This window comes from Odocoileus virginianus, chromosome 20, assembly GCF_023699985.2.
Source record: "Odocoileus virginianus isolate 20LAN1187 ecotype Illinois chromosome 20, Ovbor_1.2, whole genome shotgun sequence".
In the NCBI taxonomy this organism is placed as follows: domain Eukaryota; kingdom Metazoa; phylum Chordata; class Mammalia; order Artiodactyla; family Cervidae; genus Odocoileus; species Odocoileus virginianus.
The window spans coordinates 55,362,679-55,389,966 of NC_069693.1; the positions used below are offsets into that span (position 1 = coordinate 55,362,679).

The window sequence follows — 27,288 nt, forward strand, 5'->3', positions numbered from 1 at the left end:
TTTACCTGACTCCTTTGTCCCTGGCTGGCACTAACCTTTCTAACAAATGCAGAACTTACAGGCATAGAGTTCATGAAGAAACAAATTTCTTGTTAACTTACTTTGCAAATGCAAAGCATTTCAGTCATAGCAAATTCACAGCTTACAGCTGCAAAACTTGCATTAAGTTTTATGTAACCTCCTCTCCTCTTCCCATCATAAAATAAAAATGTTAGAGAAATGTATACTGAGTAACAGTTAGGATTTTGAGAAACCAAGACCAAGTCTCTAAAACCCTCGAATAAGAGGAAAGTTGGCCATCCTTGGGGAGGAAATGAAGCCCTCCTTTACCTCAGCTAACAAATGAAACCACCAGTATTCTGCCTGAATAACAAAAATAATTGAAGTTGCATATACATATGTCACAAGAGAATAGATGCATCTTTGAGGACAAAATTTAAGGTGTACTTTAAAATTAATTCATAAATGTGTAGTTTTAGATGCAACATCAAAAGTTGATTTCCGGGACTTCCCTGGTGGTCCAGTAGCTAAAATCCGTGCTCCCAATGCAGGGGGCCCATGTTCGATCCCTAGTCAGGGAACTAGATCCCACATGCTACAACTGAAAAAGATCCTGCATGCTGTAATGAAGACTGAAGATCCCCGCTGCTGCAGCTAAGACCTGGTGCAGCCAAATAAATAAATAAACCAAACTCAATTTCCTACAGGACAGCTTGAGTGAGAACTCTCTGTAGTAGTGTTTAAAAAGTGAAAGGCTAGGGAAATTCAGGCCGCTTGCTTCCTCCTAGCTCCTTTTTCCCAGAGCTCAGCCCTCTGACCTGGAAGTAAGGTCTGCAGGGCAGGGGTAAGTTTCAGCTCTGTGTTCAACTGAGCTAGTTCAGGACCAGGTCACTTATAGTTTTTTTTTTTTTTTTTGGTCACCTGCGAGGCTTGCAGGATCTTAGTTCCCTGACCAGGGATCGAACCTGGACCCTTGGCAGTGAAAGCATGGAATCCTAACCACTGGACCACCAGGGAATCCCCCATTGTAGTTTCTGACAAAAGCAAAGCGGATGGCTCTGTTTCAACCCCTTTAAATCTGTATCCTATTACTGTCAATACTAATATTTGCAGCCAGATCCCTAAATACTCTTTATTGATGCTATGATGAATCAGAATAGTAACAAAGAGCTGTGGCTGTAACGAATGGAAAATGACTGCCCATAGCTTACATGCAAAAGGAAGTTGTTTCAAGATGACTGGTTAGCTCATCAGATTGAAGGGAGAATTGAAAATCAATCAGGCACAGTATCAAGGCAGTTCGAAGAATCCAGTAGCAGATGTGATTAGTCCTTCTCCTTTGGAGACAAATAAGAATATATATAGCAATGGCTTAGATCCACCTTCCTTCCCACGATGAGTCATTTCTCTTGAGACTCAAGTTCTGGGAAATGGAGTCGAGTTGTCCTGAGTGAACGTCCAGTGGCACTGTGATTGACACAACCAGAGGCTTTGATCAGTTTTGCAAAGAAAACTCAGAGCGCTGTTACTTAAAGAACACTGAAAGTATTCTGGAGAGGCAAAGCCTGTCTCTACAAGTCACATCACGCTGGCAGGTAATGATTTTACCCGGAGTAGAGCTTTCCCAGTAAATCAGTTGCTAATGATGAGTGAAGTGTAACAGCAGCTCATTATGTGACTGACACCTCAGTCCCATTAGAGCTTAGCCATGGCAGGCCAATGGCATCATAGACGAGGAGACAAAAAAGGAGGAAACAGGAAAGGCCAAGGGAGAAGATGAGGAAGGAGGGACGTGAGGAAGGAAGAAGAAACAGTGGCTCCAGTTGAGCCACTTCAATGCGGTGGGGAGAGGTGACAGGAGATGGTTGCTCATGGGACGGGAGGTTCAGAGAACATGCCTTAAATGTTTACCGTCTGTGAGTGCCTCACCCGCTGCCTTACAGGAGGGGCGTCTTCCCCCCATTTTACTGAGAAGGAAGCAGAGTGTTCGGGGTGTCCACAGGCCTGGTGGAGGCTGGTGGGGATGCGGCCCTCAGTACCTGGAGTCCTCGCTACTCTCCACACCCAGAGCCTCCCGGGCGTGGGGAGAGCTGGATGCAGGGGCTCCTTGGTGCCGAGAGGTGCTCACTGAGCGAGCCCTCTCGTGATCTGAAGAAAGGGATCCGCTGATACTCTCAGGTGCTTCTGGCTTTGCCGTCAGCATCCCAGAACAGAGCTCCTTGAACACAGAGACTCTCCATGTTAGCTAGACTTACTGAGGCGATCCTTCTGCTCTGCATACAAATGCTGAATCATTCCTTTGTACACCTAAAGCTGATATAGTGTTGTGTGTAAATTATACTTCAGTGACAAAAAGAAAATGGGAGCTCTCTCTTTTAGTGTTTTTTTTTAATATTCTGAAGCGTCTAGTAGGTATGTGATACAAATTTTTTTATAGTTGGACTAAATGATCCCTCTCAGTGTCATTTCGATTCTAAAAAAGTGATTCAGAAATGGCAACAGCTCCCTTTGGCAGTATTTCAGATGGAGAGAAAGTCTAGAAGAGTAATTAACAGTGTGCATCCTAGAGTCTAAGGGGGCGCCCTTGAGTCTGGCTCCCTGCTCCACAGACTTGTAATTCTTGCTGAGGCCAGAGCTCTTCTCTGGAAGGCACTTCTCCTAATTCTGCAGCTGGCTTAGCTCTGAGTCTTGCTGAGCACAACAAGGCCCCAGTTCCTAGCCTGCCCATGGCATAGAGCGGTATTTCCTATTGGCTTTCTTCCCTGGTGGTTCAGCTGGTAAAGAATCTGCCTGCAATGCAGGAAACACAAGTTCAATCCCAGGGTTGGGAAGATCCCCTGGAGAAGGGAATGGCTACCCACTCCAGTATTCTTGCCTGGAGAATTCCACGGACAGAGGAGCCTAGCGGGCTATAGTCCATGCAGTTGCAAAGAGTCGAACACCACTGAGTGACTAACACTTTTACTTTTCACTCCTCAGAAAAACAATTCAGGGAGACTTCCCTGATGGTCCAGTGGTTAAGGCTTCCAATTCAGGGGTTGAGCTTTTGATCCCTGGTTGGGGAGCTAAGGCCTCTGGTCCAGGAGCTAAGATCCTTATGTTTTAGTTCTTTGCCTCCAGGGCAAAGAACTAAAACTTAAGACAGAAGCAATATTGTAACAGATTTAATAAAGACTTTAATAATGGTCCAGATCCAAAAAAAATCTTAAAAGGAAAACAATTCAATGCATGGAACCAAAAACATGTAGCAGACACATGTCATTTGTCACGGCAAAGTCTGGGGGTATATGCCATCTATAATTATTAGGCTTCTTGTTGTCTTCAATCTCCAGTAATATCTTACACCTTGACATGATGTTTGATGTGACATTTCCCTGTAGAGACACAAGTGAAGACGTTGGAACTGACTTCGCATTTGAGAAGTTGTTACCCCAGCACTTGCACTTTAGGATGATATAGGAAAATAATTCATCTTTGCATGATGTATTCCCAAAGCCCATTATCACAAAATGCCCCTGATAATTCAAGTTCACATTAAATTTCTGCCATTTGGAGAAAGGACAATTTGGGCAAATAAGTGCTCATTAAAATTTATTTAGAGGGAATATTTTCCATTAGGGTGTTTCATTATTTAAGAAGAAAATAGAAGCCCATGCAGTAATGCACAATGCTCATACCAACATGGCATTTCAGATAAATTACATTTGGATAAGGATGAACGTGTTTGGGTTTGGAAGGCTGCTGATTGATTCTAGCAGGTACTGTAGTTGCATAATTATAAGCCAGGTTGAAAGAAGTGTGTGGAAAACAAGGATGAACCCAAAGAAATCCACCAACAAGCCAATAAAAAATTATTCCACACTGGTCTAATTTTGTTCCGTTTGAAACTGAGGTCTGGGACCTCCATATTGGTGAAGCAGGCCCATCTGTGGGCGTTAAAGGGCAGACGGACAATACAGTGGTGAATACGGACTAACGGGCACCCTGAGGAATATAGACCCTAACTCACGCACCACATTTTATTATTTTTAAGGCAAAGGAAGGATGATTTGACCGCACGTCCCTTAAAGAGCTGCATTTTCCATTCTGAACGCCGGCTTTAAAACACTCTTTCACACAGTCCGGGGCAAATTCTCAAGATGCCCTCTTTCTGCATCAAGGAGGTAATTTGCCCAGAAGCCTTGGATGGTTTCGTTTTCTCTCTGAACAGGTTCTGGTTGGCAGTTTAAATGTTATGTGTGTGGGTGTACCCTACAACAACCAACAACTCTTGGGACACTGGCTGCGATTTGTACAACTCAATTCAGCCTCCTGGAGGTAACATCAGATTGCACTCACTAAGTGTTTAGTCTGCAGCGCTGTGTGATGAGGCCTCCAAAGACGGCTGTTGTCTTATTCTCTGTGCACTCCCAGGTCCCCAGAGCCTGCCTCCCCCACGCCTTACTCTCACAGCTGAGCTTCCTACACACTTGCCCCCACCCCAGCTCCTGACCATTCTAACCTTTAGACCAGAACATCTCCACTGGTTAGCTCATCACAGGGCCTGGGAGGGACCTCGTGCCCTCTGCTGGTTTCCCTGGTAACTGATGAGCACCCCCTACCCAATTCCCCCTCTAACCAGGAGCCTCCCTCTCCTCCAGGAGTGCAGACCACTGCCATGTCGTGCCCGCCGTCTACAGCACACGACGGGGTGTTGCTCCACGACCTTGCTTCAGACGTGTCTGATCCACTGCCCATTGAACCACTGACGTCTATTTCGCTGACTCTAGGCTCTTTCTTTGATCTTGAAGCTGGCTAAGTACACACTTTGCGGACCCGGGGTGCAGCCTGACAAAGACTGACTCCTCTCCCTCCCTGCGCCCCCTCCCCTCCCACTGCGGATGCAGGCTGCAAGTCCAGGTGGTCAGCTGTGCCTCTGACCTACTGTCCAGAAATCAGACGTTCCCACGAGCCCCTCCTTGGGTTCAGTCAGTTTGCTAGAGTGGCTCATAGATTTCAAGAGAAACGTTTTACTTACTAGATGAGCAGTTTATTGTAAAAGGATATATAAAACTCAGGAATAGCCACATGGAAGAGATGCACAAGGCAAGGCGTGGGGAAGGGGTGTGGAGCTTCCAGGCCCCCTTCCTTCTCCCTGAATTTCCATGTGTTTACCAATCTAGAAGCCCTCTAAAACCTGTCCTTTTGGGTTTTTATGGGAACTGCCTTACCGTAGGCACAGGTGATTAAATCATTGGCCATTGGCTCACGGGTTCAGCCTCAACCTGTTCCCTTCTCTGAGGTTGTTGGTGTCGGGGGGATACTAAAGGTGCTAACCCCTCTAGTCACGTGGTTTGTTCCCCTGGCAGCTAGCCCCCATCCCTTTGTTCCCCACAGGCTTTACAAAGTCACTTCATTGACATAGTGAAAGATACCTTTATCCCTTCCCCACTTTTTTTTTTGGAAAATAACTTTATCCCTCTTACCACAGGAAATTCCGAGGCTGCAGGCCACATACATATTTCGTATTAGAAATCCCACTCTCCAGCTCCCCATCTGTCCCCAGTGAGCCCCTCTTTTGCCTCCTTCTCTTCCCCACACGCTGTCCCCGGCACCTGGCTGCACAGTTCCTGTCGTCATTCTGCTGTGCTCACGACTCCTGGAATGCGCCCTTTTTCACAGATCTCTCTGGTGGTTGGTTGGTAGGTCCGTCTACTGTGCTTACTGATTTCAGTTCCAGCTCCTTTCTCACTCAGCTCCCAGGCCACAGGAGGGCATCCTGCTGAGCCAGGAGAAAGAATGAGCCCAGCACAGGCAGGGAGAACACTGCTCAATCACCAAGTGTTTCGGGATCTGCCCTGGGTCCAAGCCTCAATCTCCTCATCAATGAAATGGCATAAAAAATGCTTCACAGGGAAATTTTGGAGATAACACATAAGAAAAAGCCAGCAAATTTCTACTGATTCAGCAAACACTAATTAAGCAACATTTCATGTGCTGTATATCCTGCACGGTGTTTCCTGGTCCTTGTTTTCATCGTACTCACTGTCTCCTCTCTGGATTGTGGCTGGCAGTCAGTTAATGTTAAGAGAGTGACACCACCAGAAAGCAAATATTTCCTTTATTCTGTTCATTAAATTAAATGCTTAACTTCTTTGCTCAACTGTGTATATATATGGTCAACATCCATTTAAAATTCTAAGTGGGTTGCCTGCCATAGATTAGAACTTTGTATGATAAGGGCCAAATAAGATTCTTATTTCACACACACAAAAGCATTTGGTAAAAGCTTCTGATGGGTTTCGCATATATTAGGAGCAAGTCTCAGATATCCCACTTATCAAGTGATGTCCAACATGATTAAGATATGAAATATGTGCTTACCAACCAAAATCGACAGTTGCTAATTTGCTAAAAATTGGTATCATTCTCCTTTGTGTCCTTTTCCAAGTTAACTAACTGCTGACAAACTTGAACTTCAAGAAGAATAATCACCCAGACTTGTAAGACCTACAAGGTAAAATGAACTTTAGTTCTAGACAGACCACCAGTACATTCTTCTTTCTTGTTCTACATGTTTAAACATCATTTACTTGAGTTTACTTGAGTAACTCTGGTTCTTCAGGAAAAGAAAATGGATAGCAAGCTTTAGATATGCACGTGGTTTTTGTTGTTGTTGTTGTTGTTTTTGGCTGCACTGCCCAGCTTGTGGGATCTTAGTTCCCTGACCAGGGATGGAACCCATGCCCTTGGCAGTAAAAGCACCAAGTCCTAACCAGTCGGCCACGGGGGAATTCCCATAGATGTGCACTTTTTAGAAATGTCAAAATAAACAAAAAAAGAGGAAATCAAGGTATTAAAATTTTCTCAAGATAATTATGCAAAACCTGGAGGTCTAGGTCCTGTGCTTCCAGTTGACAACATATCTTATTTACCTGTTGCCACTTACTAAGGGCTGGGTTTTATGTACTCATGTTCCTTCACTGGAGTCAGGCTTGGGGGAAATAATGGAGATATTCCAAGACCTGCCCTGCAGGGAAGGTCAAGTGTCATGTTGTCAGCCATGGAGGTGATAAATGCTTGAATCTTAGAGGATCTTCAGATACACCTGTATCTTCAAGTACCTAAACCCTCCCAACCAATATATTATTACATTTAGTTTTATTCTGAAAAACCCTACTTCAGGATTCAGGAAAAATATTGAGCTTTTTTCTTGTACTAGATGCTTATTAAACTCAAGTGTTTTTTTTATTTTATTCTTGTATGATTGTTATTTTTAATTCAACTGCAGAAATGGACACTCATTTTTGTTTATGTTCAACTCATTTCCTCTCATCTCATTGTGAACACAGACATGCAGGGAATTAACACAACGCATAAGTATATTTTTTGTTTGTAATAAACTTTTATTTCCCTTCAATCCTGAGATTTTCTAAGGATTTTCTTAGGAAGATTTTCTTAAAATGATTATCTTCTTTTTTATGACTGTGTGGTTGGAAAAGAAAATACAGATTTGGGTATAGGTCCACACAGAACTATGGGGAAAACATAACTGCTGCAACTCACAGTGGTCAAGTTAAAGAGTGGTGCTCCTCCATCACAAATCTTGTTTGTTTCAAATTCACTTAAATAATAAGCAGAAAACTTAACTGTTCATAGAAGCCAGAAATAAAGAATATTATCACTCCTCTGGAAAAAATATTATTTTTAAAATACATTAATAACCTAGACATTCAGCTGAGATTCCGTAAATCAGTGCCATATGGGTAAAGACATGAGAATTAGGACAAATCTGTTTAGCAGACCTAACAAAATCTAAAAGTGATCTGTTGGTATTTTAACTGCCACCAGGACAAAAGTCAATACTCTTTAGAGGGTGATAATGTAATATAAAGTCTCAGTCACAATGTCCAGCATGCAATAAAGAAATTACCATATGTGACAAGAAGCAAGAAAAGTGTCTAGTGATAGATATAATAGTCAATACAAACAGACCTGGAGATGATACAGAGTTAGTAGGCAAGGGTTTCAGAAAACTGGATAATATGAGAAATAAGAGATGGAAAGATAAAATGAATATAAAATTAAATATTTCAATAATTGTGACCTATAAAAAGAATCAAATGAATGTCCTAGAAATAACAAAATATAGTATTTGAAATAAGGAGCTCATTGGTGGGTTTAGCTGCAGAATTAACACAACAAAATACAGGACTAGTAAATTTGAAGAAATACCAAAGCAAAGGTCAATGTACGTGAGGCATAAAGAACAAAGAAAGACAACCACCAAAAACCAAAAGGAAAAAAAACCCCAGAAATGAGCAAGAAGGAACTTAGGGACATTGTTAACAAGTTTAATGTATGTGTCTTTGGCAAGGGCTTCCCAGGTGGCACTAGTGGTGAAGAACCTGCCTGCCAGTGCAGGAGATGTAAGAGATTCAGGTTCAATCCCTAGGTCAGGAAGTTCCCCTGGAGAAGGGAATGGCAAACTACTCTGGTATGCCTGCCTGAAGAATCCCATGGACAGAGGAGCGTGGTGGGCTACAGTGCACGGGGCCACAAAGAGTCGGACACAACTGAGCGTGCATGTGTGTGCATGTACACACACACATACACAGGCAAACCAGACAGACCAAAAGGAGATGGTTCCTTTTGGGGAGCAGAGGGCTGTGGTTCCAAGCTGTAGATACATTCCTAAAACTGTATGTTTACATATCTAGCAAATTACGTAGTCTCTAAGATGAAATGTGATAATCCATTAACTTCCCTCTACAATTTCTTAACCAGTGGATACATGCAGAGAGGAAGGAATCTTCTCAGACCTAATTAGGCACATGTCTATTCCCCATAAATGCCCCAAGCTATGTCTCATATGGGCTAGAGCACAGCAAGTGATCTTTCTGGAGAAAGTGTACTGGTAAGATTTACTCTGCAGTCCAAACTTTAAAGTAATTAAGTAAAAAAATCAGAAGAGAAAAGTACTTACTCTGGGAGAAAAGGGATGCCTTTCAGCACATTACCGGGACTTGCTGGCTGCTCATGTTGTAGCCATTGCCCCCATTTTGCTTTGTAAAGATCTCAGGTTTTTCTCAGGTACCCACCTTCTTTGTTATGGTGAGGTTTAACCGCATTAATTTCTCCTGTTGGGATGGGTTTAGGAATAGACTTAGGAAAAATTATGACCCAGAAGGGTATGTGTGTGTGTGTGTGTGGGGGGGGGGTGTGGGTGTGGGTGTTGCGGGGGGGAAGGGGACTGCTAGGTGGATTACTAAGATTTGTTTTTCGGAGGGGACATTGTGACAAAAACCCTTCTCTCACTGGATTTTGTCAGCTGACACCTGGGATGGTGGCAGCTAGTCTGTGTTCCAGCGGGGCAGCAAGAGAGAAAGAACCCAGCTCCTCTCCTCCATCAAGACACTAAAAGACAAATAAAGCAGTCATATTAAAAAAGCAGTTCAGTTCAGTCACTCAGCCGTGTCTGACTCTTTGCGACCCCACAGACTGCAGCACGCCAGGCCTCCCTGTCCATCACCAACTCCCGGAGTTTACTCAAACTCATGTCCAGTGAGTCGGTGATGCCATCCAACCATCTCATCCTCTGTCATCCCCTTCTCCTCCTGCCATCAATCTTTCCCAGCATCAGGGTCTTTTCAAATGAGTCAGCTCTTCGCATCAGGTGGCCAAAGTGGCAAATACACAGTATAACTAATGAAATGATAGCACAGGTAACTTTAACACATGTACCAACATATCAACTTAATTTTAATTAAGCATCTTATCTCCTCTAATAGTCAAATGAAATTATATCCATAGTGTAAAAGATACATAGAATACAAAAGTACATGGACTTAAATGTGGACCTTTCTCTTAACCATAATCTCCCTTTCCTGGCCCAACCTGACTTGCCTCCTGAGACGTAACCATTCGCCATTGTTGGGGATGTATTGTTTTCATTCTTTTACTTTGTACTTAAATACTAATGTGTGTTTACATTTGCACATAGTTTTATTTTACAAAACGGAATCATAATACATGTACATGTCTTCAAGGTGATTCCCCCCCCCTAATTTCAACATCATCTTTAGATTTTATTTCCAAATCATGTAAGGAGTGTATTTGTGTACATATAAAATCAATTCGGCAAGACAGACTCCAGAAGAGAGCTTCTCTACTTGTGCCAGAGGCTGTGCCCGTTTAACTTTTGACTGAAACGACCTGATTGCTATCTAAACTCTCACCTAACGTGTATGGGAAAAAGCATTTAATGTTTTCTGGAAAACTTTTTGGAGGGTAAAAGACAATCAAATGAATAAGTTATATTGTGCTAGGTATCAGATTTCACCTTTTTACATCCTTTGTCACAGCCATTCCACTTACAGAAATTAATCCTACAGATGTAATTACACGGGTGAATAAAGATACATCTTCCAGACCCAGGAATCAAACCAGGGTCTCCTGCATTCGATTCTGGTGGATTCTTTCTACCAGCCTCGCTACCAGGTAAGCTCCCATAAGCACGGCAGATGCAGCACTACTTGTAATCTTAAAGAATCAAAGGCAGTTTGTTCAGTGAATTATGATATGAGAGACTATGTCTTGAGAAAGATGTAACATGTCAAATAAGCACCCATCTCAGAATATACTTTCAAAGCTCATAAACTCTAATGGTCTTAGTTCTAGCTGTCTTGGGACAGCTCCATAAACATTTACTGGCAGAAGGTTAAGATGTAGCAAATGAAGCAACAACAAAATACAGGATTTCAAACTTATATTCTCAATTGTTTTATTTGAAAGTTAAAAAAACTGACCTCAGGGCTTAAAAAATTAGTATCAATGTAAACCAACAGAAATTAGGAAGAAACATTAATTGAAATGGAAGCTGTGAAAATTTAAAGTAGAAGTGAAAGCAGAAATGTTGGAGAGGATACATGAAATTGTAGCAGGTACCTCCAGCCCCACCCCAGTATCCATTCCTGTCCTCTTATCCAAGAATAGAACTTTGATTTCTCTCTCTCTTCCCCGCCCCCTCCCCCCCAGGTGGAAGTCTACTTAGCCCGCATTCCTAGAACTTTCTTGCCTCAGACTGTGCATCTAACTTCTGGTAGATGATAAATAAACAAAAGTATGGTCAGAACTTCTGCGATGGCTGATGAAGGGGGTTGAATTATTGGTGAAGCAATTCTTTTATCTTTCCCTTCTGCCTGCTGCTGGCCAGAAACATGAATCTGATCATTAAAGTACCACAGCTGTGAATGATAAGATCACAAGGTTGGAAGCTAGGCAGCAGAATCACAGCTTGAAGACCATGTCTGGGTCCCTGATGATGTCACAGTGCTCAGACACAGTTCCAGACTGCACACCTCTGTACCTCTCTTATCTGAGAGAGAAATGAACTGTTGTCTTGTTTAAGACACTGTTCCTTAATTTTTTGGTGATACATGACATGTTATATGTTAAATGATACAAAATACACATTTTTGTTCTTTAAAAAGAATAATAATAAAGTGAATCCCTGGTAAACCTAATTAAAAAAGAGACAGAGAAGAATAAATGTACAATGTTATTAATAAGATACATTACAGAAAAGCTTAAAAATTTATATTAAAGCATCTTGTACAAACTCATGATAATAAATCTGGAAACTGAGAGAAATGGACAACTTACTGTCAAAACATACAGTATCCCATTTGACCCAAAATGATAAAGAAAATTCAAACAGACTAATAAGCATAGCTGAATTCAATGGAGGCTCAGATGGCTTTACTGCTGAGTTTAATCTAAATTCATAGATCATGTAATTCCTATGCTATTTAAATAATTCCAGTCCACAGGAAAAAATGAAAGACTCCTAATTCATTGTATAAAGCATTGTAAAGATAGCACACCAGAGAAAATAAGATGAATTTCAATTATAAATATAGAAGCAAATATTTCAAGTAAACTGTTGGAAGTCTGAACCCAGCTATACATTTATAAAATTATGATATAAACAAATGGGATCAATTTCAGTACTGCAAGGACTTCAGAAACAAGAAGTTTTATCAACATATTTGATTATACCAACAAACTAAAGGGTATCAATAGATGTTGAGAAGCTATTCAATAAAATACATAGCTACTGTGAATAACTACAAAAAGTAGGATTAGAGAAAGGTATTTAAACAAATACTATTTGATAAAGATAGACAACACTATTTTAAAGGTTTCCATTTACCATTAAAAACTGGTATCTGTATTAAGCATTTTGCATTAACCTAATTCCCACCTCGGTCCTTTGAGAAGGAGACTTAATATCTCCATTTTAAAGATGAGAAAAAGTGAAGCCGAAAGCGGCTCAGTTCAGTTCAGTCGCTCAGTCGTGTCTGACTCTTTGTGACCCCATGAACTGCAGCACGCCAGGCCTCCCTGCCCATCACCAACTCCCGGAGTTTACTCAAACTCATGTCCATCGAGTCGGTGATGCCATCCAGCCATCTCATCCTCTGTCGTCCTCTTCTCCTCCAGCCCCCAATCCCTCCCAGCATCAGGGTCTTTTCCAATGAGTCAGCTCTTCGCTTGGGGTGGCCAAAGTATTGGAGTTTCAGCTTCAGCATCAGTGCTTCCAATGAACACCCAGGACTGATCTCCTTCAGGATGGACTGATTGGATCCCCTTGCAGTCCAAGGGACTCTCAAGAAATGGTAAGGTACTTTACTCCACCTAGTTAGCCAGGAGCCAGGCTTCATACTCAGGCAATCTGGTCCCAGGAGCTCTGTCTTTCCCCTGCATCCAAGTCAGTTTTAGCTCCCCCAACCTTGGCCAGCAGCTTCACTGCCGAACCCCAGGCACCTGCAGCCACCCCAAGACCTCGCGGTCCACTGGGCTGTCGCGGTCACGGGGTCTGCCACGTGCTTCTGATCAGCTGGTCACGCGGGCGAGGTGGCCACGCCCCCAGCATGGGCGCCAGGCGCGGCACTGGCGCGGGTCACGCGGCACTCGGGGCCGCACACGTGAGGCTAGCCGACCTCGCGAGGCTCAGCGCCCTAGGGTCGGCATGGTCCTGAGGGTTGCCGCACCGTTGACGGCCCGCCGTAAGCTTAAAGCAGCGCCCTTTCTCTCCCCACGCGGGTGCCGCGCGGTGAGACACAGCTGTACGGCCTCACGGCGCCCTGCAGCCTCTCGAAGGCCGCCTCTTTCAGGCGTAGTGTCCCTCAGGCTCGCGCAGGAAGCCCTCCGCGGGGACGATGGGGTGTGGGCGGCAGGGACAGGCTGGTAGGGTCTGGTCCTCGACGGCGCCTCGGCTCCGTGGAACGTTCTGGGTCCGCTGGCCTGAGGCTGCTGTGTCGTCCTTCCTGTGGTAAGTGTGGCCGCCCCCGCCGTGCAGTTTGTTCTGTGTCTCTTTGCCTCCTCATTCCTTCCTGGCTTTTCCAACATGAGAAAGAAACCAGGGAATTAGGTCAGGCTAGCCCCCTGAGGAGAAGGGGACGACAGAGGATGAGATGGCAGGATGGCATCACCGACTCGATGGACATGAGTTTGAGTAAACTCTGGGAGTTGGTGATGGACAGGGAGGCCTGGCATGTTGCGATTCATGGGGTCGCCAAGAGTCGGACACGACTGAGCGACTGAACTGAACTGAGCCAGTTGTGGAATGGCGTTTTCATGCTGTAATCTTGTCCCATCCTTTTCCTGTGTGTGTATGTTTTCTATTGAGAGTTGGTATTTTGTGGATGACAGACAGTTCTTTCATTTTAAAATTCAGTTTGACAGTCTCAAACTAAAATATTTGAGACTTTTTTTTACTTGTAATGTTTTGTAATGTTTACACAATTTATATTTAATGTTATTATTGACACGGTGGGATTTACATCTGTTACCATCTTGCTACTAATTTTCTGTTTGTCCCATCTGTTCTTTGATTCTTCTCCCTCTTTTCTGCCTTCTTTAGGGTTAATAGAGTTTTTTTTAATGTTGTTTTTCTGATAAGCTCAATGTGTATCCAGATGAACAAATTCTTGTCCTTATAAAAAAGTGATTTTTCCAAATGTGCAAACTATCTTCCTGGATCAAGTGAGTCACAAGAATTTCCTGAAGGTAATAGTGAAGTAAAATTCCTTGGGTTGCTGTCTTGTCTTACTAGGCTCTCCTGGAGCAAATGGTTAAGGTTATGTTTGACACAGGTCATCTCAGCTCTCCACCCCAAATATTTAAGTTTAATTTTATCCACAGAGTAAGAGAATGGATAAAGTATGGCATTATCACACGCTTGAATATTTTACAGCAGTGAGAATTAATGTACTAAAATGAATTAGCATGAAAATGCTGACTCAAAAACAGTGAAAAGAAAGCAAGTTGTTAATGAGTACATGCAGTGTGAAGTCATTCATGTCAGTTTCAGAGTACATGAGTAGTAAAACTACAAATAAAAACAGGAATGATGAAAACAAAATTCAGAAGCGATCCTTGGCTCGTTTCCCTACAAGGTAAAATAAGAGAAGGCTGTGATCAGGGAGCATCACAGAGTTTCAATAGCATTGCCCATTTGTTAAGATAAATGGACTATTCATGGTTCTTCAACTTATACATGTGCAAATGCCGTATACATTGTATATTTTTTATTTTTAGAAGTACTAATTTTAAGAAGGCAAAATACTAAACTTGTATGGTACTGAAAACATGGTGTCACATTCATCCCCTTTTTCATCAATTATTACTAGACATTCAGTCACTAGTAAAGTGAGACTTTTTCAGGTTGCCTCCACCCTCCAGCCCTTCCTTTTTTCTCTACAAGATAAGGAGAAACTGTTTTTATGACCATTAAAATTCCTTGCAAATAAATAAAATGCTTTGAGTTTATAACTATATTTTAACCTCCTCCCTCTCTCCCTGAAAAAGCCACCTGGAATCAGAGTGTATTAGTACTCTATTTTGATCTTTTTTTTTTTTTTTTTTTAGCAACAGCTAGTGCAATATGAACAAGAAATATTTGCAATAAATATTGGAGAAAAAAGACATGTTGGTGACATGATTTGTAGAGTTAAAAAGCCTATAAAGCTCTGTAAACTGAAAATTAAGAATTCGATAAAGTAGTGAAGGAAAATGTGAGGTGCTAACTGTACTTTCCATGATAAGTGCTAAGAAGAAAAAAGAGGAGAGGAAGGTGTTGTGTAAGAGATTGTGAAGAGGTGACTTAGTTTAGAGGGATCAAAGAAGGTGTCTGTGAAGAGGTGACATTTTAGCAAGGTCTTGAATTATTAGACCTTTGTTGATCTGTAACGGAGGATAAGTATCAGATGTTACACCTTGAGGTACCTCCAGTCAGCGATACATGGGCTCAGAGAAGGAGGAGGTGATAGCTTTATTGGACCTGAAGGCCACAGAATTTTTTCCAGGAGCAGTTTGGAAAATCCTGGCTGGAGTCTGAGCTCAGAGATTACTCTGCCTACTCTTAGGCAGGGAGCATCTTGCCCAGTTTGCAGCCAGTCTGCTGATTTTGGTGGTCTGGGTGATGGTGAGCCAGGTCAGGGGCTGGGGGTAGCTCTTTATAGATCTCAGATTTATCTGTATTTGGGGGGGAAGAACAAACCCCTCTATCCAAGCCTGCTGGTTCTGGATATATTGGAAACATTTTTTTCCTGCAGGGGAGAGGAAAAGTCCCAACAGCCAAAGACGACCAAGGCAAACTTTCTGTCCAACAAAGTACAGATTTATTAACTCACTGCAGTGGGAGGGGGTTTATGCTAGTGCAGAGGTCACCAGCCTCTGGGTTCTAATGTCTGATGATCTGAGGTGGGGCTGATGTCATAATAATAAAGTGCACAGTAAGTGTAAATGTGCCTGCATCATCCCACACTATCCCTCCACCCCCTCAGTCTGTGGAAAAATTAACTTCTATGAAACTAGTCCCAGATGACAAAAAGGTTGGAACCCCTGTGAACTATGAAGTATGGTTGACCAAAAAGTTAGTTCAGGATAACCCAAATGAACTTTTCAGCCAACCCATTTCTCCTGATGAGAAAGAGCAAGGAGGGTCTTTTTAAAATGAGGCTTGTACTTGAGTTCAGTGATTCTTAGGAAGGGTTAGAGGCAGCAGGAACCATTTCTGAATTGTTTGTGATCGTGGAGAGGTGGACGTTGCAGAGATGGGCTGGGGACATCTTTTGTGAGCCACCAGTAGCCCTCAAAGAAGAGGGTCATTACAGTATTCTGCAGCCACAGTGTGACCTTTGTGGAAATATTCCTTAATGTTAACTTTGCAGTTGGCTTTATTGTGTCTGTTATCACAATCTGGCTAATGGCAGGCCTGATATTTAATACCTCAGAGGAAAAGTGTAAAATGTCCCTGACATTTTTAGGAAATCAGGGGTGTGATCAGTAGTGTTTTTAAGCCGCATTGTACTTGAAGTGCAGAATGAACACACAGGATAGCCACAGGCTGCTTAAGTTGGACCAGCTATCTTCTGTCCAAGGCAGAGTGGTCCTAGTTAGGAATAGAGTCTGAATTGAAATGGCTTATTTTGCTGAACTGAAAATTAAATACTTATTTCTTTAATTGAACCCCCCAAAAAATTTCCCTAAAAACTATTACTCAAGGAAAAACAACCTAACAAACCAGTTCAAATGAAAACATGACCAAGCTAACTTCATTGCTTCTTGGGCATTTTGAAGTGTACAGTTCGGTAATTTTAAGTATATTCACATAATTATATAACAGAGCTCCAGAATGTTAATCATTTTGCAACGTGGAAACTCGATATCCATTAAACACTGCTTCCCTCTTACCCTCCCCTCAGCCCTTGGTAACCACTTTTCTATTTTTATAATTTTGACTATTTTATGTACTTCATGTGAGTATCTAAAATAGATACTTACATGATTATTTGACTTTTTTCAATTAGCGTAAATGTCCTCAGCTTTTATCCATGTTGTAGCCTGACAGGATTTCCTTCCTTTTTAAGGCTGCATAAAATTCAGTCATATGTATATGCTACATGTTTTTAATCCACTCATTTGTTGGTGGGAATCTGGGTTGCTTCCACCTCCTGGCTGTTGTTAATAATGCTGGAATGAACATGGATGTGCAAATGTCTCTTTAGGTGTGTGTGCATGCTAAGTCACTTTAGTCATGTCTGACTCTTCGTGACCCTATGGACTGTAACCTGCTAGGCTCCTCTGTCTATGGAATTTTCCAGGAATGAATACTCTGGTGGGTTGCCATGCCCTCCTCCAGGGGATCTTCCAAACCCAGGGATTGAACCCACACCTAACATCTCCTACATTGGCAGGTGGGTTCTTTACCACTAGTGCCGCCTGGGTAGCCTGTCTTCTGCTGTGTCTCATGGTGTATATACCCAGAAGTGAGATTGCTGGATCATCTGTTTTTTAATTTTCTGAGGCACCTCCCTATTTCCATAGTGTCTATCCCATTTGCATCCACAACAGCGGTGCACAAGGATTCTAACTTCACATCCTCGACACCATTTATTTTCTTTTGATACTGGCATTCCAGATGGATGTGAGGTGCTATCTCATTGTGGTTTAGAGTTCTATTTCCCTAATAATTAGGGATGTTGAACATCTCTTCATGTGCTGATTGGTCATATGTATATGTTCTTTCAAGAAATATCTATTCAAGTTCTTTGCTCATTTTTTGAATCAGGTTTTTAATTTTTTTTGTCATTTTAATAATTTTGTGATTTGTTGAGTTGTATGAGCTTCTTACATATTAGATATTAACCCTTTTTCAGGTATATGATTTGCAGTTATTTTCTCCTATTCCATAGGTTTCCTTTTCACTCTGTTCTTTTCTTTTTTTTTTTTTCCTCTCCGTTCCTTGTTTCTTTTGACATGAAGAAAATTTTAAGTTTGAGTATAGTCCTATTTGTCTATTTTTATCTCGTTGCTTGTGCTTTTGGTATCATACTCAAAAAGTCAATACCAAATCCAGTATCTGGAAGCCTTTTGCCTATGTTTTTCTTTTAGGAGTACAGTAGTTTTAGGTCTTATATTTTAGATCTTTTATTTTATATTGTGTAATTTTGTGTATTATGTCATAGATGATACAGAGTACTTCTTTTCATATTGCATATCTTAATAGACTTATACTTACTTTTTATGCTTAAAAATTTCTGTACACATTTTAAGGGATTTACTAACGTTTGCAATACAGCAGGCTTCTATGTTTGTTTCTGTATTTACTCATGCAGGGACCCTGAGGAGAGGGAGTGGTATGTGTCAGGAATTCCCACCTGGATTTTGATTTCTTTGTGTCATGTTCGCTTGGGGCACAGGAACCTTTTAATTGATTTCCTGTTTCCAAATATCTCACAGAGGTGTTTTATTGGCTTTCTGTTGTAAAATCTGTGTCTCTGTAGGAGATGGAGGGTCTGGGGCTTCCTATTCTATCTTGCTGATGTCCCTCCTCCCAGCCAGCTTCTCCAAACACTCCCTACCTAGTTTAGTTAAGGATCTTTAGCCCAGTTTGCAGAGAATCTGTGTGGTTGGAAATGTCTGGAAGAGTCTAGAGGAAAGTTTATCAACACACATTCCAGTTTATTATGCAGGAGCAGAGTGCCTGATTTCTCCCTGCCTCAGCCTTCTCTTTAAAAATGTTATAAATATTTTCAGATTTCATGACAAGTGCTGGGATGACAAATAAAAATGGCACCATCCATGTCCTCATTTTATAGAATTAGAAACCAAGGTTTAAAAAAGGTAAAGAAATTAACCAAGAAATACATCTGGTAATTGACTAAGCTGCAATTTCAGTTCATGCCTGTCTGAACCCAGTTTCTTCATGAAAACTTGTTGGAAAGGACTCAAGACTTGGGCAGCTTCAGGCCGCTGATGGTCCATTTCTCCCTTTCTCACCCTCCTTCACTTAGAATACCAACATAGGTTTTTATGAAGTAAAAATGTAAGATAGTCATCCTTAGCTTTCTCTGGGTTCAAGGGAAAATTAGGCTTCAATGAAAAACCAGAAATTGACTGAGCTGAAATATGATTATCAGTAGGTATTCTTGGTTCTGGACTTCTTTTCTTCTGTTTATGAAGTGAGGGTTAGTTAAACCCACCTCCAAGTGAGAACTTCCACCCTCAAGATTGATAAAAACTGGAGGTGGTACAGACAGTTCAAAGTGCGATCTGGTTGAGCTTCCCTGTGGTTTTCAACTAGCAGGTTTTAAGAAATGTAGCTGTCAGTGTAGGAAAAAAAATCTTTGAATGTCCACTGAAGCCATTAGGTGGCTGGCCTGGGAGACTGGTGGGATACTGGGTAGTTATTATTGGTAGTTATTATTATTACTCTCTTCTCCCAATAAGAGGTTTGAGCAGATAATTGAAATGGAAGCTAAGTTCCAAGTGCTGCCTTTGAAGGTGTCCAGCCAAGAAAAGGGTGACTCTGTAGTTCCAGACCAGCAGGGTGACTCTGTAGTTCCAGACCAGCTGAAGCAGACAGTGAGACAGTAGTATGGCCAGAAGGTTTTTTCCCCTTTTTCCAGTGTTTGTCCTGGTTCTGAGGTAAAATCTAATGAGGGAATGAAATGCAGGCCAGTGCGAAATATTTAATATTTCTATTTGGTGCTTTTCCTCTTTTGTTCTCTCCATCCTGGAGCTCTCACGGGGAGAGCACTTAATGAACTGTGGCAGCAGAAGCCTCCCTGCTCTGCGGTTCTCCGACACACGTGGTGAAAGCAGAGCTGAGGGGTGAAGAATCCTTTCCTCTGTCCAGCCCAGAGCTGGGAGCACTAATGACTGCTTTGGAGGAAAGATGGCCCTCTGCCGACAGTGGTGATACTCTGTGGGCAAAGAAGGTTAGTTTTTATTTTCTTAATTAGATGGACCAGATCAGACCTGGGGCATGTGAGTGTTAAGCAGAGAACCTCAACTGTGGGCATTCTTGTCTCATCTGGCTTCTAGTAGTCCCTCTTCTAAGTTAATGAGTATACACACCCAGCTGTTAAGGCACACTGTGCTAGAGAAAAATAACTCATCAAAATATCTCCAAGTTCTGTTAAAAAAATAAAAGAGAACTACTTAATTTTCTCAGTATCTTGAGGAGATTTAAATTTGTAATAAAGATTCCTTTTCTTTATGCTGTTGTGTTTGTGGAATCTAGAAACCTGGAATTTTGGCTTCTATATGAAACCTCTTACTTAAAATGTGAAACATTGTGTATATACCATATTTTCAAAATAAAAATAGCTCTTGGTTCACCTTTACATAAAGATTTTCACCCTTATAAACATAGTGATTTCTTGTAATTTAATTTCCTAAGTATTGCTTTTGTCTGCCTCCTTCTTTCAACATGCTTTTATCATTCTGGGGTAGAGGTGTGGAATTCCAGTGTTTTGACAACACTAGTTTGCTACAAGCACCATGTAACCTTGAGTTCATCAGGAATTTAGGATAAATTTGAGACGTCCTTCACTTATTTGCTCTTAAAATGGTTATTCTGAAATAAAAGGCCCACTTTTATTTTTTTTAAAGAAGGCCTTTTAAAGTCTATATTGAATTTGTTACAGTGTTGCTTCTATTGTTTATGTCTGGTTTTTTGGCCATTGAGGCATGTGGCATCTTAGCTGGCCTGCCAGGGATGGAACCGTCACTCCCTGTATTGGAAGGTGAAGTCTTAACCATTGGACCCTCAGGGAATTCCCAAAGGCCCTTTTTAAGACACACCAGCAACTTTTAGTATAGCTCTGCAGCCAAAGCACAGAAACTTCACAAGTTCATAGTAAATTCAAGATCCACCAACTTCCAATGTTATATATGTTTATGAAACATATTTTATTTAAAAATGAACAGAATGCCCCCTGCACACCTCTGGGGAGCGGAACACCGGGACATGCAGGAGTGACCTGAGAAAGTCCAGGGGAAAGAGAACTCCAGGTATATTGGAGAACTCTCTGTGACTTTGGATGCTTTACCCACAGTCATCTCAGACACAAATTGCTTGGTAGAGGGTGGAAGTATTGGCAGCTTGAGATGCTTGAGCACAAATCTTACCCCTATCCTTAGCTGACCACTAATTTGTCCAGATATAGGCGAAACCCCCAAGAAACTGGGATGAAAAAGAAAACTAAGAATAAAAAGAACACACTACTCGGGAGAGATTTGGTTTTTGCAGTTTAAGTCCAGGCAGGTAAATAATAATGGTAGTGTTCAGTCATGTCTGACTCTTTGCGACCCCATGGACTGTAGCCCACCAGGCTTCTCTGTCCATGGAGTTCTCCAGGCAAGAATACTAGAGTGGGTTGCCATTCCCTACTCCAGAGGATCTTCCTGACCCAGGGATCGAACCCATGTCTCTTGCATCTATCTCCTGCATTGGCAGGTGGATTCTTTACCACTAGTACCATCTATAATAATAATAGTAATAATAATAATAACTACTACTATCCAATAATAGTAGTAGTAATAGAATTATTATTATTATCATTGCTACTTATAGATAATAAAAAGAATCCACAGATCCTACAATGTAGTATCAAAAGGAATCCACAGTTTCTACAGTATATTATCTAAAATATCCAGTTTTCAACTAAAAAATATGAAACCTAAAAAAATGAATGTATGAGTCATACACAGTGGGAAAAAGCAATAAAAACTGACTCTATACACCCAAGCTATTGGATTCAGCAGTCAGAGACTTAAATCAATGTTCATGAATATGTGCAGAGATTTAAGGAAATTATATTCAGAAAATTAAAGGAAAATACAATGTCAGTCATGCACCAGTGAGGAATCTCAAGTGAAAATTTGAAATTATAAAAAAGAACTAAATGGTATTTCTGTACTTAAAAGTGATAATACTGAAATTAAATATTATTAGACAGGATTACTGGCATATTTTAGATGTTAGAGGAAATTGTGAACTTTAAGAAAGATCAATAGAAATTATCCACCCTAAAAAGGAGAGAGAAGAAAAAAAGATTGAAGATAAATGAACAGAGAAGGTCAGACTGAGAAATGACAGAGTAAGGAGCTTGGCGGTTCTTACACCCAAAAATCAGTGATGAAAGTGGACAGAATTTAAAAAAAAATTTTTTTTGGAACTATGGAAATTAACTAAGGGCATACAACAATTTGCAAGCATTTATTAAGGATAAATAATCCTTAATATTATAAAGAACAACCTGAGTTTGTGACATTTTAGCCTTGGGGGTGCTCTCATCCCACCCCATCTCCCCAACTGTCAGCTCCATTGGCATAGTAGTTCTGCCAGGGCAGGATGAGGTGTGAAAACCAGAAGCTCTGCTGTCAGAGAGGATTGACTGAAGTTGGAGTGTGGCACAGAAACAATGAATGTCCCTGGGAATTGTTGGAAACAGTAGCAAATGAAGAAGCAAATGGACAGCTCTTTTGAAGCTATGACCATAAGTGGAGGAAGCGGTGGAGAGGCAGACTGGCCAGAAATGTATCAGGGCAGTCTGGGAATGACAGGGCCACAGTGGACAGCAGGAAGCTCCCACCTGTCCCTGGACGTCCTTACAGTTGTGCACACGCAGTGGGCGGCATGGTCTTAGGAGACACAGTGAGGTCCCTAGCATTGTATGTGTCTCTGGTCAAACATGATGCCTTGCACATAGCATTTTATGAGACACACAAATCAATAGGAACATGTGACCCATAACCTAGGGGAAAAAATGAGTCTTTAGAAACTGCCTCTGAGGCATCCCAGATGGTGGACTTGGAAGACAGAGACTCTAAAGGAGCTGTTGAAAATAAATTCCAAGAACCAGAGGAAAGCATGCTTTAGTAATTAAAGAAAAACCTAGAAGGATACTTTTAAGCATATAAGAACATCTAATAAATAAAAAGACAAATTATATTAAAAAAATGGAAATTCTGGAGTTGTCACATACAGTAACTAAAATGAAAAATTCACTAAAGGTGTTTAACAGTGACATTAGATGGCAGAAGAAAGAATAAGAAAGCTTGAAGCTAGATCAATCGAATTTATCCAGTCAGAATAAAGAAAAGAAAAAAGGAATAAAGAAAAATGAATAACCCCTCAGAGACTTGTGAGGTGCCAAGAAAGAGCTGGTGTGTGTATAATGGGAGTTCCAAAAGGAAAAGAGAAGGGAGAGAAAGAAATGAGTAGAACACATATTTGAATAAATAATGGCTGATGTCTTCCCAAATTTTGTAGCTACTTGGAAGCATTTGACAGCCTTTAAAATCTTAAACATAGACTTATGATCCAATCCAGTTATTCCACTCCTAGCAATCTACTCAAGAGAAAGAAGTCATTATCCACACAAAGACTTACACATTATTCTTAAAAGCTAAAAACTATCCAAATATCCCCTTTCTTGTTGAGTGGATAAGCCAGATGTGGTATATTTATATAGGTAATCAAAAGAAACAAACTACTGACAATGCAAAACAAGGATGGATTTCAAAAACATAATCCTAAGTGAAAATAGTCACCCATTTAGGACTGCCTATTGTCTAACTCCATTTACTTGAAATTTCCAGAAAAGACACAACTGTGGAGACATGAAGCAGAACCGTTTTTGCTTGAGGCTGGTTATATATGCAGGCATTGACCAAAAATGGGTACAAGGGAACTTCTTAAGAGTGGTAAAAGTATTCTATAACTATACAGATTTACAGAAACTCACCAAACTACTGAAAATGGGTGAATTTTGTGGTATGGAAGTTTTATATCAAGAAAGCTAGCCACGGTCTCAAAAATGGCATTTCAGAGAGGAATACACACGGGCATTCATAGCCACTTGGTGGGTAGTTTGGATAGGTCGACATTTAGAAAGGAACTGTCTTCTCTCGAGGTCATATTTCTTGACTGTATTATTGTTAGCAATATTGATATTGCTGTTATTAAACAAGATGATATCTCTTATTCCTAAATCAATGTCTAAACATTGTGAGGTGGTTTTTTTTTAAATTTTTTTATTGGAAGAAACCCCACTCAAAAGATTGGATTCTTTTGCCTGTACTTTCTTGGTTGTGGAATTGAGGGTTCTGTTCAAATATTCCAGACTTTTGGAAGACACAAGGATACCTCTTGTCCGAATAAATCCTCCTCATTCTGCTGATGAACCCTGGGCAGAGTGAAACAGAGTGGGAGAAAGCAGGACAGGAAGAGAATAAAACACTGCCCATGCTGCAGTGTTTTTCTATGAGACTAACTTGATGCATTCTTCTTCCGATCAAGAAAAGTCCTGATCCACAGAACAGAGATACCACTGAGTTTGTAACTTAAAAGGGAGCGAAGGCATTTCACCTGTCTCTGAAACTATAGCTGTCCTCTCTCTCCCTTGCCATACTTTTTCAGACTGGAGCTGGAGAATTTCTTCTCAGAGGAGAGAGCAGCAGATGGGACTTTGGGGGTCAGCATGTAGCTGCCGAGAGCCTCCCCTGGCTTTGTCAGGACTAGTCTTCCCAAGAATAAACGCAGTTCCCTAGGAAGAAGACTGCATAGTGCCAGTCCCAGGATAAATACACGTGATGATCTCTTTCAGGAAGATAAATGAGCTCCTTATTCAGTCTTGGAACAGATGAGAGGCAGAGCAGTGCCTCTGAGACCTGACCAAGTGTGGCATGTGGAGTTCCCATGGAGAGGTGGAGTCAAGAGCAGAGGCAGAGTCCCTTTCAGCAGGGCTGGGGTGGTGCTGGGAGGTCACACATTGAGAAGCATGAAGGAATGAGGGTTTTGTCAATTTTAGAAGAATAAAAGTACAATTAGTTTGAAGAGTAACTCAGGAAGAAATGATTTTCTTTTCCATTAATATTCCTTTCATTTCAACAAGAGATAATGAGATTTTTGTGTAAGTCAAAGAGCTGAAGAAGAATGTGTTTATTGTTTTTGAAAGCTTTAGAAAGAAGCAGCCTGCTTTCACTCAGGCAGTGGGCTAATCAGGGTCTCAACTGATGTTTCTGAGAGGCTTACACTGAGTTTTTCAGCTGCGGTGTCAGGGAGGGTATTTCTGATAAAAGCTTGCATTCAGCAAGAAACTGTCTCTAAAATCAAATTCCTTGCCTTCTTTATTACGTTTAACTATTTGTATTGTTGCTGTCAAGCAAGGGGAAATCACCTGTCAGGTCATTTCCTAAGTGGCTGTTACAGGACTGTGTGCATCCTGGAAATGCACAAAAGGACCTTCTGGATTTGGGAAGAAGAGATTTAGAACTTCTAGACTTTTTGAAATGTAATAATGAAAAAGTAAATTTAAGCTTTACTTTTACTATAATTTTGTCATATTTTAAAGATGTACTCTTACTGGATATTCTAGAAAGAAAAAAATTGCTGACTGTTACACCGTGACACAATTTGTTATTGTTCAGTTGCTCGTTTGTGTCTCTGACTCTTTGCAACCCCATGAACTGCAGCATACTGGGCTTCTCTGTCCTTCATTATCTCCTGGAGTTTGCTCAAACTCATGTCCATTGATTTGGTGATGACATCCAACCATCTCATTCTCTTTTTCCCTGTTCTCCTTCTGCCCTCAATCTTTTCCAGTATTAGGGTCTTTTCTAATGAGTCGACTCTTCACATCAAGTGACCAAAGTATTGGAGCTTCAGCTTTAGCATCAGTCCTTCCAATGAACATTCAGGATAGATTTCCTTTAGGATTGACTGGTTTGATATCCTTGCAGTCCAGGGGACTATCAAGAGTCTTCTCCAGCACCACAGTCGAAAGCATCACTTCTTTGGCACTCAGCCTTCTTTATGGTCCAGCTCTCACATCCGTAAATGAGTACTGGAAAAACCATAGCTTTAACTAGATATACCTTTGTTGGCAAAGTGATGTCTCAGCATTTTAATGTGCTGTCATAGTTTTTAGGTTTGTCATAGTTTCCCTGCCAAAGAGCAAGTGTCTTTTAATTTCATGGCTGCAGTCACCACCTGCAGTGATTTTGGAGCCCAAGAAAATAAAATCTGTTTCCACTCCCAGCCCCCGCCCAGCTATTTGCCATAGATTTAAGAAGATACTAAGAGATGGCAAGACTGCACAGAAGAACTGTACAAAAAAGATCTTCATGACCCAGATAATCACAATGGTGTGATCACTCACACTCACCTAGAGCAAGACATCCTGGAATGTGAAGTCAAGTGGGCATTAGGAAGCATCACTATGAACAAAGCTAGTGGAGGTGATGGAATTCCAGTTGAGCAATTTCAAAGCCTGAAAGATGATGCTGTGAAAATGTTGCACTCAGTATGTCAGCAAATGGAAAACTCAGCAGTGGCTGCAGGACTGGAAAAGTTCAGTTTTCATTCCAATCCCAAAGAAAGGCAATGCCAGAGAATGCTCAGACTACCACACAATTGCACTCATCTCACATGCTAGTAAAGTAATACTCAAAATTCTCCAAGCCAGGCTTCAGCAATACGTGAACCGTGAACTTCTAGATGTTCAAGCTGGTTTTAGAAAAGGCAGAGGAACCAGAGATCAAATTGCCAACATTCGCTGGATCATCGAAAAAGCAAGAGAGTTTCAGAAATATATCTATTTCTGCTTTACTGACTATGCCAAAACCTTTGACTGTGTAGATCACAATAAACTGTGGAAAATTCTTCAAGAGATGGGAATACCAGACCACCTGACCTGCCTCTTGAGAAATCTGTATGCAGGTCAGGAAGCAACAGTTAGAACTGGACATGGAACAACAGACTGGTTCCAAATAGGGAAAGGAGTACGTCAAGGCTGTATATTGTCACCCTGCTTATTTAACTTCTATGCAGAGTACATCATGAGAAATGCTGCACTTGAGGAAGCACAAGCTGAAATCAAGATTTCTGGGAGAAATATCAATAACCTCAGATATGCAGATGACACCACCCTTAGGGCAGAAAGTGAAGAACTAAAGAGCCTCTTGATGAAAGTGAAAGAAGAGAGTGAAAAAGTGGACTTAAAGCTCAACATTCAGAAAACTAAGATCATGGCATCCGGTCCCATCACTTCATGGGAAATAGATGGGGAAACAGTGGAAACAGTGGCTGACTTTTATTTTTCTGGGCTCCAGAATCACTGCAGATGGTGATTGCAGCCATGAAATTAAAAGACGCTTACTCCTTGGAAGGAAAGTTACGACCAACCTAGACAGCATATTAGAAAGCAGAGACATTACTTTGCCAACAAAGGTCCGTCTAGTCAAGGCTATGGTTTTTCCAGTGGTCATGTATGGATGTGAGAGTTGGACTATAACGAAAGTCGAGTGCCAAAGAATTGATGCTTTAGAACTGTGGTGCTGGAGAAGACTCTTGAGAGTCCCTTGGACTGCAAGGAGATCCAACCAGTCCATCCTAAAGGAGATCAGTCCTGAGTGTTCATTGGAAGGACTGATGTTGAAGCTGAAACT

General features: G+C 41.4%; 1 long non-coding RNA gene across 1 annotated transcript in view; it reads left to right on the plus strand.

Moving 5' to 3' along the window:
- The first annotated feature begins 13,043 nt into the window (after positions 1-13,043).
- Positions 13,044-27,288, plus strand: part of LOC139029777 (uncharacterized) — a 36,355-nt gene continuing 22,110 nt past the window's right edge. Inside the window, exon 1 of the long non-coding RNA XR_011481966.1 lies at positions 13,044-13,315. This is a non-coding gene — a long non-coding RNA (uncharacterized lncRNA). The remainder of the gene's footprint in view (positions 13,316-27,288) is intronic.